Here is a 12,987-nt window from a genome sequence, read left to right as displayed (position 1 = left end):
CTCTCTCTCTCTCTCTCATACACACACACACAAACACACACACACAAACCACCACCATCAGTAAAATTAACAACATAATTATAAAAAAGCAAAATGCATATCTCTTCTCCTTTCTTCCTCTAACTGACTTAAAAAGCAATGCTATAAAAGGCATATGTATATAATTGTATTGTTGGGCCTGTATCATATAAGAATGTAATACATTTGCCAGTAACAGCACAAAGCTGTGCTGGCACAATAGAATGATACCTGATGGTAAAACCTGAATCCACAGGAAAAGGAAGAGAACAAGAAATGGTAAATAAGATGGTTAATATAGCTGTAAATATATACTTGTTCTTTTTTTTTTCTCAGTTTCTTCAAACATAAAGTTATATAAAATAATAATAACAACAACATGTTGCTGGGTTTATAAAATACACAAATGTATGATACACAAAATTATAGCCCTTGAAAGATGCCCAGATCTTAATCCAGATCCTATGAATATGTAAGATTACATCATAAAGAGAAATTAAGGTTGCAAAGTATCAGATGATTTTATGGTATCAAAATTATCCTAGGTTAGCTAGGTGGGCCCAATGTAATCCCAAGGATCCTTAAAAGTGGAAGATGGGGGGCGCCTGGGTGGCTCAGTGGATTAAGCCGCTGCCTTCGGCTCAGGTCATGATCTCAGTGTCCTGGGATCGAGCCCCGCATCGGGCTCTTTGCTTGGCGGGAGCCTGCTTCTCTCTCTCTCTCTCTGCCTGACTCTCCGCCTGCTTGTGATCTCTCTCTCTGTCAAATAAATAAATAAAATCTTTAAAAAAAAAAAAAAGTGGAAGATGGCAGCAGCAGAGAAAGAACCAGAGAGAGAGTAGATGAGAAGTACTTGTCCTGATGTTACTGGCTTTGAAGTTGGAAGAAAGGGACCATGAGCCAAGGGATGAAGGTGGCTTCCAGAAGCTGGAAAGTACAAGTGAACAGATACTCCCCTAGAGCCTCCAGAAAAAACAAAGCCATTCCAATAGCTTGATTTTAGCCCAGTGAAAACCATTTCAGACCTCTGACTTTTATAACTGTAAGATAATAAAATTGTTTTAGTTAAGCCACTGAATTTGTGGTAATGTGTCACAGCATCAGTAAAGAACCAAGGAAAGATGTAAAGCAATAATAACTCGAAGAGGGAGAGAAGAAAGTTACAGAGAAGTAACAATTCTATAGTTTACTAGAATTAAGTCTGTACAAATGTGAAGTAGATTCTGATTAAATTAACGTATAATGGTTAAAAAAAAAAGAGGACATCACCAAAACAGTACAATTTAAAACACACACACACACACACACACACACACACAAAACAAAAAACCTCCAAAACTCTGTCCCTTCACCAAAGCAACAAACAAGCTGGTAAAATGTGTCAGAATCCACTTCCTTGGAGATCCATAATTTAATTTCAAAAAACTTACAACAACCAGGGAAATACCTAATGAAGAAAGAAGTGCTGTGGCATTTTAACTGACCTGCTTAGCCTCCTCCATTCCCAGCTCAAAGGCAGCCATGAAGGTAGCCAGGACGAGTGGGAGCAATATGAACCTTAGTCCCAAAGAATTGTGGTTTGTGTTTTGACCTGCCTGGTGGATCCCTGAAGGACCAGCCCTAGGGTTTATCTTTGTTTCACGTTCCTTAGAACTTGCCCAGGGATGAAGTGGGACAGTTTGTTGAAAGGATTTAAAGGCAAATGTATTCACTGCAGTCACCCGGGGCAAGAGATGACAGTTGGGACAATACAAGCCATACACAAATCAAAAAGCCTGGGAAGGAATAGTCTGGGGAAGGAGATAACTTGGAAAGTCAGGTCTTTGGGAAAATCTCACATACACCAGGGAATCTGGAAGGCCATACACACCCAGTGTGGGGCACATGCTCAGAAAAGACCTGAGAAGACCCAAAGCTTTCATCTTTGGCTGACATTCATGCTCTAAGCAAATAGGACGTGAACAACAACACAGCGTTGGAGACCGTCTGGCTAAACATTGGAGGAGTGCCCTAACATAGAGTCAGTCTGCAAAGACTGGGAAAGTATTTTTTTCCTGGGGCCCCAGACATTTAGGGAAATCTCTGTCAAAACACTAGCTGACCACTAAGCTAACAAAAAGTCTGAAATTGCCCTACATGACAAAGAATACAGATTTTACCAAAGGAGCTTTAATAAGTCACCAAACAAACAACAACCCACAACAAGGAGCAGCAACAAACCCTGAAGAGAAGGAACCATCTGATTTCTAGAGTTGCCACATTATAATATTCAAAATGTCCAGTTTCTAGCAAAAAAATTATGAGGCATGCAAAGACACAAGACAGTATGGTCTATTCACAAGGGGGAAAAGAAATTTAAAATACTTTCCTTGGAGAAGTTCAGACATGGGATATAGTAAACAAAGACTGAGTTGACTGTCTTAAACATGCTCAAACAGCTAAAAGAATCCATGAACAAAGACCTAAAGCAAAACAGGATGACCTCTCACCAAATAGAGAATGTTAATAAAAAGATATTATTAAAAAGTACCAAAAGAAATTTTGAAGCTGAAAATTTAACTTTAACTGAAATGGAAAAATTCACTGGATGGGTTCATTAGTAGATGTGAGCCACTCAACAAACATGAAGATAGTTCAATTATATAGTGTGCAGAGAAGGAAAAAGAATGAAGAAAATGAACAGAGTCTAGGAGACCTTTGGGAAACCATCATATGCACCAACACACACATTTTGGCAGTTCCAGAAAAAGGGGAGAGAGAGAAAGGGCAGATAGAATGATCAAAGAATTCCCAAATTTGATAAAATGTGAATCTATATATCAAGAAGATTTAAGTTGGATAAACTCAAAGAGCTACAAACTAAGACACTTTATAATCAAATTGTCAAAAAATAATTATCAAAAAGACAAAGAGAGAATCTTGAAAGCTTCAGTAGAGAAATAACTCCACACTTAAAAGGGAGCTTCAATAAGACTAACAGCTGATTTCTCAACTGAACTATGGAGATTTCTACACAGTGGGATGACACAGTTAAGGTACTGAAAGAAAAATATTGTCAAGCAAGAATTCTATATCCAGCAAATCTATTCCTCAAAAATGAAGGAAATATTAAGATATTTCCAGAAAAACAAAAACAGAGAGAGTTTGTTGCTAGTCAACCTTTCATTCAGGAAATGCTCAAGGAAGTCCTTTAGGTTGAAATGAAAGGACACTAGACAGTAACTCAAATTCATGTGAAGAAATAAAGAACACACAAGTAAAGGTAACTACATGTCCTTGGATTGTAAATCCTCTTTTTTCCTATATAATTTAATAGACAAGTGCATGCATATAACAATAATTATTAATCTTTGTTAATGGGCATGCAATGTACTAAGACATAATTTGTGATGGTATAATAAAGGTGAGGAAGACTGAGCTGTACAGGACATAGTTTCCACGTACCATTAAAACTAAGTTGACATTAATTTAAATTAGGTTGTCATACATTTAAGAAAATATTTATAATCCCCTAGGTAGTCACTGATAAAATGACTTTAAAAATATACAAAGATATAAGAATCAAAATAATACACAAGAAAAATTGAACACAAAAGAAGTCAATAATGGAGAAATAGAAGAACAAAAAAGATAAGACACGTGGAAAATAAACAGAAAGTGGCAGATGTAAATCCTTCCTTGTCAGTAACTGCTTTAAATGTAAATGGATTAAATACTTCAATTAAAACATACAGATTGGCAGAATGGATTTTTTTTAAAACCATGGTCCTACTATATTCTGTCTCTAAGAGTTCTAATTTAGATCCCAAAACACAAATGGGTTGAAAGGGAAAGAATGAAAACAGAGATTTCATTTAAATAGTAAACAAAATAATATTGTACTATAATGACGTGATTTGATAAATATTGCTTCAGTGGCTATCATATTACCATATATAAATGTTTCAAAGTAACATACTCCACACCTTAAATCTACAAATTTAACATGCCAAATTTATCAAATAAAAAGATTGTTTAATAGTAAGAAAACCATTAAAACAAACTGTGGTGGCTATACTAGTATCAGACAAAACAGACCTTAAGTAAAAATATTTTATAAAATGGGTGCCTGGGTGGCTCAGTCAGGTAAGCATCTGCTTAATTTGATCCCAGAGCCCCAGGATTGAGCCCTGCACCAGGCTCCCTGCTCAGTGGGGAGTCTGATTTTCCCTTTCCCTCTGAGCTCTCTCTCTCTCTCTCAAATAAATAAATAAAATCTTTTAAAAAAATGTTTTATAATGGGGGCACCTGGGTGGCTCAGTGGTTTAAGCCTCTGTCCGGCTCGGGTCATGATCTCAGGGTCTTGGGATCGAGCCCCACATTGGGCTCTCCACTCAACGGAAGCCTGCTTCCTCCTTTCTCTCCGCCTGGCTCTCTGCCTACTTCTGATTTCTCTAAAAAAATATATAAAATAAAATAAAAAAATAAATTAAAAAAAATCTTTTATAATGAAGAAGAACATTATATATTGATGAAAGTGCCAGTCCATCAAGAAAATATAATAATTATAAATAAATAAGGATCTAACAGCATAATCCCAAAATTCATGAAACAAATCCTGACAGAACTGAAGGGAGAAATAGCTGGAGACTTCAATACTTCACTTTCAATGATAAATGGAATAACCAGCCAGAAAATCCATAAAGAAACAGAAGATTTGAACAACACTACAACCCAACTAAACCTATCAGGCATACATAGAATACCTCAGCCAAAAACAGCTGAATACACATTCTTCTGATATACAGTGTAACATTCTCCAGGAGGCCATGTGTTAAGCCATGAAACAAGTCTCAATAAAGTTTGGAAAACTGAAATTAAATCAATTAGTGAGAAATTAATGATTCATGAGATAAAACTAGAAATCAACAAGAGCAGAAAAAAAACCGAAAATTCATAAGAATGTGAAAATTAAACAACAAACTCTGAAACAATCAATGGGTCAAAGAAGAAATTATAAATGGAATTAGAAAATGTCTTGAAAGAAATGAAAATTAAAACAAGAAATGTTCAAAACTCAAGGGATACAGCAAAAGCAGTACTCATAGGGAAATTTACAGCTATAAATCTCAATGTTAAAAAAGATCTCAAATCAATAACCTGATTTATACCTTAAGGAATAATAAGAAAACTAAACCTAACATTAGCAGAAGAAAGGAAATAATAAATATTAGAACACAAATAAAATAGAAGAAAATAGGAGGACCGATGATACCAGATGTGGTTCTTTGTGAAGATTAAAAAAATTAATAAACACTTAGCCAGACTAACCAAGATAAAAAGAGAGAATTCTCAAGTTACTAAAATTGTGGGGGTGAGGGGAATGGGGACATTATTACTGACCTTATGGAAATTTTTTAAAAGGATTGTAAAAGAATACTGTGAACAATTTTACACTAAAATATAAGATAAATTAGATGAAATGAAAAAGTTCCTGGAAACATACAAACTTCCAAAACTGGATCAAGGGCTCATAGAAAATTTGAACAGACCTATGACAAATAAAGAGGTTGAATCAGTACTCAGAAGCCCCCAACAAAGGAAAGCTCAGGACCAGATGGCTTCACAAGTGAATTTTACCAAACATTTAAAGAATTAACACCAATCTTTCTCAAGTTCTTCCAATAAAACTGAAGAGGAAAGAACACTTCCTAGCTTATTTTATGAGGCCAGCTTTACCCTAAAATGAAAAGCAGACACAGACATCATAAGAAGACTTCAGACCGATATTCCTTATGAAGGTAAAGGCAAAAATCCTCAAGAGTACACTAGCAAAACGAATTCAGCAGTGCTTTAGAAGAATTATACATGTGACCAAGTGAGATTTGTTCCAGGAATGCAAAGGTGGTTTAACATAGGATAATCAATTGATATAATACCATGTTAACAGAACAGAGGAAAATAAACCACATGATCATATCAAGTGATGCAGAAAAAGCACATGGCAAAATCCAACACCCCTCCTGACAAACCACTCAATAAACTAGGAGTGGGCAGGAACTTCCTCAACATGATCAAGGGCATTTAGGAATAGCCCACAGCTGACATCTTGCTCAATGATCCACGACAAGGGAGCCTACTTTTGCCACTGCTATTCAATACAGTACAGGAAGTTCTGGCCAGAGCAATTAGACAAGAAAAAGAAATAAAAGACATCTAAACTGGAAAGGAAGCAATATACTTCTTGAGGATAAATGGAAAATGGATGATAATGAGTATGATGAAAATGTTCAGAAGTTGACTGTGGTGATGGCTGTACAACTCTGGGACTGTATTTACAAAACCACAGAACTGTGCACTCTGAGTGGGTGAGATGAACTGCAGCATATGACTTCTATCTCAATGAACATATTATAAAGAAAAAAAATTAAAGAATGACCTGCCAATAGGACCTCTGAATTCTCAGAAACATCCCCTTGAGGTCCATGCCCCACGTGACATTTGGTGGTGACTGGTCACACACTAGGCACCAGCGAACAGGGCCTCTCAGTGCTGCTCTGTGGCTGTCCAGTGTTGTGTGTGCAAGGTCCTGAAAGGATACTGGGTTAGCTGTGTTCTCATCAGGAAGGAGAGCATGAACTGCTAGTGAAACAAGTGTGCTCTTTCTCACCACACGAACTTCCTCACGGACACAGCGTCTGCTCATATTGGGACACCTGTAGAGCTGGCACCCAGGCATCTTCCATTCTGCCTCCCTCCCCAGTGGCTTCTGCCAATGTGGCCCTAGCTGACTGGATAGGAGAGCCCTGGAGTCATCCAGGGATCCCAAGGGAAGAATCAAAGACCTCATCTGCTTGTCCTCTTGTTCATCCCTCAGAGAGGCTCAGGAAGTATCTGGAGCTAGTGTAGCAGAAAGAGTCCATGTTCTGCCTCACACCAGCGTGGGTTCAAGTCCCAGCTCCTCCAGCTTCTCATTGTGCCATCTCTGAACCTTCTGTTTTCCCACCCATAAATGCAGTTCGTCTCTCCGTGTCCTTGAGAGATAGCATATGTGAAAATGACAGCCACGTGATACTGGAAGAAAAGTTTGAAGAAGCTTGCCAGCCGGGGAGGGTTTGAGCTTCTTATCCTCCAAAAGCCTCAGGAATTATATTTCTGCCACTGAGGGATCCACTCCAGCACAGAACCAATGTGGAAATTATTCTTCAGCCAAAAGAAGCAGAGCTCAAACCCCCACCCCTGCCCCCCTAATTTCTGGATAAAATATACAGGCTAGGGTTTGAGAATATCTAGTCCTGAGCTGGGAAAGAAACTAGGAGACAGAGAGACTGGTCTTTGCTGACAGGGAACAAGCAGAAAGGCCTTCTCGAGTGTCTGCACTGGAGCCCTGGGGATGCAGTTTGAGAACTCACAGCGATGACTACAATACATATGCAGACATCAGACTGCTCTGTGGATGGTAACGAGCCCTGACCCTCCAGGGTGGCTGGAGGGGAGGGGAGGGGTGCATCATGCCCAGGACATTTTGCAAAACAGATGGGCACTTCCTCAAGAGGTTAAACAGAGCTACCATAGGATTCAGCAATTCTCTTTGGTTTGTAGCCAGTAATGGAAACAGCTGTCCACACATAAGCAAGAACACAAGTGTTCATAGGGGAGAAGACAGCTCAGAGACAGACAGCATGTGCAGAGGTGGCCCTGGGTCCTATGAGCCAGGCCTGGGACTGAGACTCCGTTCCCACCCAGAGCCAGAGTGGTCCTTCCCACTGAGTCCCCTCTGCCACCCCATTAAACTGAGGGGAACTGAGAGGTTTTCTGCTTCATTGATTTCAGATCTCATTCTGTATTACTTTTTTCCCTTCTACTTTCCTTTGGGTAAATTTGTCTTTTTCTCTCCTCTTACACTGGAGATTTATTTCTTTAATTTGCAGCCTCTTTTTGAATATAAATTTCCACCCAAGTTTTGACACTTAGGGCTTTTTTTAATCACTCAGATTTAAGTGTTTTTATAGTTTCATTATTATTTCTTATTGGGTCCACAAACTGCTTCAGAGTTTTATTTTTTAAAAATTTCCCAGTGATGGAGGTTTTTGTCAGGGAGGTTGCTAATTTCCAGCTGAAAGGCATGACAGTGAGGGAATGGGACCTACATTAGAACTATTCTTTTAATGTTTGTGAGACTTGTACATTACCAATCAATATCTGTGTTGGAAATGTGCTCGGGAAAAATAAGGTCCCTCTACTTTTCAGACACAGAATTTATGTCCCTCAAATCAAGCTCATTGGCTGTTATTCAGAAACTTCTTTGTCTTTGCTGAGTTTTGTCTACTTAATCCAACACTAATTGGAAAAAATGGCTGAAATCTCACAAAATGATGATAGATTTGTCAGTTTCTCTATTTCTAACAAAGTTTACACCAAATACGTTGAGGCTGTTACACTGAATGAATGAGTGGCCCTTTAGAGGTGCTCTGTCATCCAGGGGAAATGAAGCCATTCTCATTAGATGGCGACCTGACACCTTGAGTCTGTGGGGTCTGAGACTGATGTCCCGGTGATGGTTTGCCATTGGCTATCTGCTCGGTATTTCTGGTTTCCATACTTTTCTTATCCAACTTTCCTTCCATTTACGCTTTCGTTGTACCTCTGATGACTGTACATGGCTGGCTTGTGCTTTGGGGTCTGGTTTGGCTGATCTACTATGCCAACATCTGTCTTTGAACTGGGGTATTCAATCTATTCACATTTGCTCTGACTATTGATAAAAATTTAAACTTGATTCTATCTTAATCTATTATTTCAATTTTTCTCTCTCTCCTATTTTTTGTTTCCCTGTACTCCTTTTTAACTTTTCTTATAAAAATGGCATTCCTGGGAAGCGATGAAGGTGCTGTGTAATCACTGAGCAGTTGAGGGCCTCGGAACAATGAAAATGCCGGATTACCTCGGTGCGGATCAGCGGAAAACCAAAGGAGAAGGAGACAAGCCTATCCGAGCTCTGGATGAGGGGGATATTGCCTTGCTGAAAACTTACGGTCAAAGCACTTACTCTAGGCAGATAAAGCAGGTTGAAGATGACATTCAACAACTTCTCAAGAAAATTAATGAGCTCACTGGTATTAAAGAGTCTGATACTGGCCTGGCCCCACCAGCACTCTGGGATTTGGCTGCAGATAAGCAAACACTGCAGAGTGAACAGCCTTTGCAGGTTGCAAGGTGTACGAAGATAATCAATGCTGACTCGGAGGACCCAAAGTACATTATCAATGTGAAGCAGTTTGCCAAGTTTGTGGTGGACCTCAGTGATCAGGTAGCACCTACCGACATTGAAGAAGGGATGAGAGTTGGGGTGGACAGAAATAAGTATCAGATTCACATTCCGCTGCCTCCCAAGATTGACCCAACAGTTACCATGATGCAGGTGGAAGAAAAACCTGATGTCACTTACAGTGATGTGGGTGGCTGTAAGGAACAGATTGAGAAACTTAGAGAAGTAGTTGAAACCCCATTACTTAATTCAGAAAGATTTGTTAACCTTGGCATTGAGCCTCCCAAGGGTGTGCTGCTCTTTGGTCCACCTGGTACAGGCAAGACCCTCTGTGCTCGGGCAGTTGCTAACAGGACTGATGCTTGCTTCATTCGAGTTATTGGATCTGAACTTGTACAGAAGTACGTCGGTGAGGGGGCTCGAATGGTTCGTGAGCTCTTTGAAATGGCCAGAACGAAAAAAGCCTGCCTTATCTTCTTTGATGAAATTGATGCTATTGGAGGGGCTCGTTTTGATGATGGTGCTGGAGGAGACAACGAAGTGCAGAGAACAATGCTGGAACTGATCAATCAGCTGGACGGTTTTGATCCTCGAGGTAACATTAAAGTGCTAATGGCCACTAACAGACCAGACACCCTGGATCCAGCACTCATGAGGCCAGGGAGACTGGACAGAAAGATTGAATTCAGCTTACCTGATCTAGAGGGTCGGACTCACATTTTTAAGATTCATGCTTGTTCAATGAGTGTCGAAAGAGATATCAGATTTGAATTGTTAGCGTGACTGTGTCCAAATAGCACTGGTGCGGAGATTAGAAGCGTCTGCACAGAAGCCGGCATGTTTGCCATCAGAGCACGGCGAAAAATTGCTACCGAGAAGGATTTTTTGGAGGCTGTAAATAAGGTCATTAAGTCTTAAGCCAAATTCAGTGCTACTCCCCGCTATATGACATACAACTGATCCCGAAGGCTTTCATGAAAACTTCCTTTCACTGGAATCCTAACTTTATTAAATAGCCTTGTTAATAACCAGGACACACACAAAAATAAAGCGTTTCAAATTGTAAAAAAAAAAAAAAAAAATGGCATTCCTTTTCTCTAACCCGTGCTCTCATGGCTGTGCTGGCTAGCCCAGCACTGGCTGCAGCCTGTGAACACATGCACACCGATGAATACACACAAAGACACACACACAGGCATACACACAAACATGCATGCACACACGCATGCACACAAGCCCATACCAGTTCCAAACCTGAACATGAGCACCAGTTCAGTCTCCAAAAGGGGTTCCCATGTTTTGTTTTGTGATTTTCTCTCTTGGGGTAAGGGGTTGTGTTGTTATTTCTCAGATTCTAACATTTCCCCATTGAGCGCTTCTCTGGAGAGAAGCTAGCACGCCATCTTGGAGGGAAACCAGAGTAACACTTCAGTGTCAAGTCCACTGAGCCCCCTTCAGGAGCATGGGGGAGGCCATCTGTCATTGGAAGCTTGTGCTGGAATTGTGAACTTTGTGGCCAACTTTATTTTCTTTTATTAATTTTATTTTTTTCATCATGCTATGTGTACTCCTTAATCCCCATCACCGATTCCACCCATTCCCCCATCCACTTCCCTTCTAGTAACCATCACTTTGTTCTCTATAGTTAAGAGTCCGTGTCTCGGTTTGTCACTCTCTCCCTCATTTTTTTTCCTTTGCTCATTTGTTTTGTTTACATTAGTGAAATCATGTGGTATTTGTCTTCTTCTGACTTATTTCATTTAGCATAATACTCTCTAGCTCCATCTTTGTTGCCAATGGCAAAACTCCATTCTTTTTTAAAAATTTTTATTTATTTGAGATAGGACAAGAGTGAAAGAGAGAGAAAGAGAGAGAGAGAGAGAGCGTGCGTGCACACAAGCACAGGAGGCAGCACGCAGAGGAAGACGCAGACCCCCTGCTGAGCAGGAAGCCTGATGAAGGGCTCAATCCCAGGACTCTGAGATCATGACCCAAGCCAAAGGCAGACACTTAACTGACTGAGCCCCTCAGGTGCCCCAAGACTCCATTCTTTTTGATGGCTAATATTCCATTATATACATATACCCCCTCTTCCTTATTTATTCATCAGTTGATGGACACTTGGGCTGACTTCCATAATTTTGCTATCATAAATAATGCTACTATGAACATAGGGGTACCTGTATCCCTTTGAATGAGTACTTCTATATTTTTGCATCTCACATTTTCATATTCTGTATTTTGTAGTGCAATTACTGGATTGTAGGGGTAGTTCTGTTTTTATGTACTAGATTTTTTTTTTTTTACCATAGTCCCCACTGCTCCCTATTGTGTTATGACCCTGGGCTTCACAAAGGCACACTGCTGCCCCCTCTGTATCTGGTGATGGCAGCAGGCAGAGGAGATGCAGCTGCCTCTGAACTCAGCCAGCCCCAGCAGGGCCCTCCCTCTGCCACTGAGGGCTACTTCACAGACTTGTAAGAGTCACAGCACTTGTACCATCCAGGAATAGTAGTAGAATTTTATATTCATTTCTCCAGGCACATTCCACTCTTACACACACAGACACTGCACACCCTTCCTGATGCCATTCGGAGGGACAGGCCAAGGGAGTACATGTGACAGGACCTCAAACTAAATGTTTTCTAAAGAAATGAATAAAGCCCCTTCATCTCTGCTTCTAGAAGGGACCTGGAACCAAGAGAAAAGTGGTTGTGGCCACAGACAAGTCATCAGGAGAAGGCAAGAGGCCGGAGCCAGTAGTCTGAAAAAGTGCAGTCAGGGGCACAGGTGTGTGGCACAGGTTCTAGAATATGTGGCATGGCCCCACAGAGCTGGGGGCCGGGTAAGAGCCTCAGAGACCTGATGAGGGGTCAGGCCCGCCAACAGGGAAGGAGAGAACCACTCAACATGGCCACGTGGGTGAACCATGAGCCTGCATGCCAGCAAGACGGCTTATTTTAAAAGACTAGGGGTAAAGCCAGACCCCGAAGGCCACAAACTATGTGATTTCATTTATACGTAGTGTCCAAAATAGGCAGATCCACAGAGACAGGAAGTGGATTTGTGGCTGCCAGGGGCTGAGGGGAGGATGAATGGGGAGTGACTGATACAGCGAGTACAGACTGGGTTTCTGTTTTGAGGATGGTGGGGGGGATGAAAACGTTCTGGAACTAAATCGTGCTGATGGTTATACCACATTGTAAATATTCTAAAAACCACTGGATTATAGGTTTTAAAGAGGTTTAAATGGTGACTCTTATGTGAATTATATGTCAGAAAAATAATAAAAGGCCAAGGGCAGCACCTCACATGCTTATAGGAACCCAGGGGAAACGGAAATGAGTGAAGCCAGCTTGGGGGGTGCAAACAAAGAATACCCTCTAGGCCACTGGGTCGCACAAACTCTGTTACAGACCCTCTCTGCCTGGCTGTCCTAGACCACCTGCCATAGCACTAAGAATGCAAAGAAATGGATTTTGGCTCAAAGAAAGCAAGCAGGGCACGATGATGAAGGATCCCAAGCCCCAGGCTCCAGGCTGAGGAGTCAGTTGAGACGGTGGGGATTGGGAGAGAAGCATATGTCCTCCGACCCGGAGCCCCTCCACACACTGGGGCCACAAGGGAGAACAGTGTGGGATGGGTGCTGCGAAGGGTTCTGCCTGACCTCTCAGGGCAAGCTGAATATCCATACTTGCGTACAAATCCTCTTAAATATTAGC

General features: G+C 40.8%; 1 protein-coding gene and 1 pseudogene across 1 annotated transcript in view; one reads left to right on the top strand and one right to left on the bottom strand.

Moving 5' to 3' along the window:
- Positions 1–12,987, bottom strand: part of ADAMTS2 (ADAM metallopeptidase with thrombospondin type 1 motif 2) — a 219,276-nt gene that overhangs the window by 120,727 nt on the left and 85,562 nt on the right. The gene's annotated exons all lie outside the window — the stretch shown is intronic.
- On the top strand, positions 8,930–10,352 carry LOC122915880 (annotated as a pseudogene).

The sequence above is a fragment of the Neovison vison genome, chromosome 1 (genome assembly GCF_020171115.1).
Source record: "Neovison vison isolate M4711 chromosome 1, ASM_NN_V1, whole genome shotgun sequence".
Classification (NCBI taxonomy): Eukaryota; Metazoa; Chordata; class Mammalia; order Carnivora; family Mustelidae; genus Neogale; species Neogale vison.
Note: the sequence above shows the minus strand (reverse complement) of the source record. Positions and strands in the feature narration are given on the sequence as shown.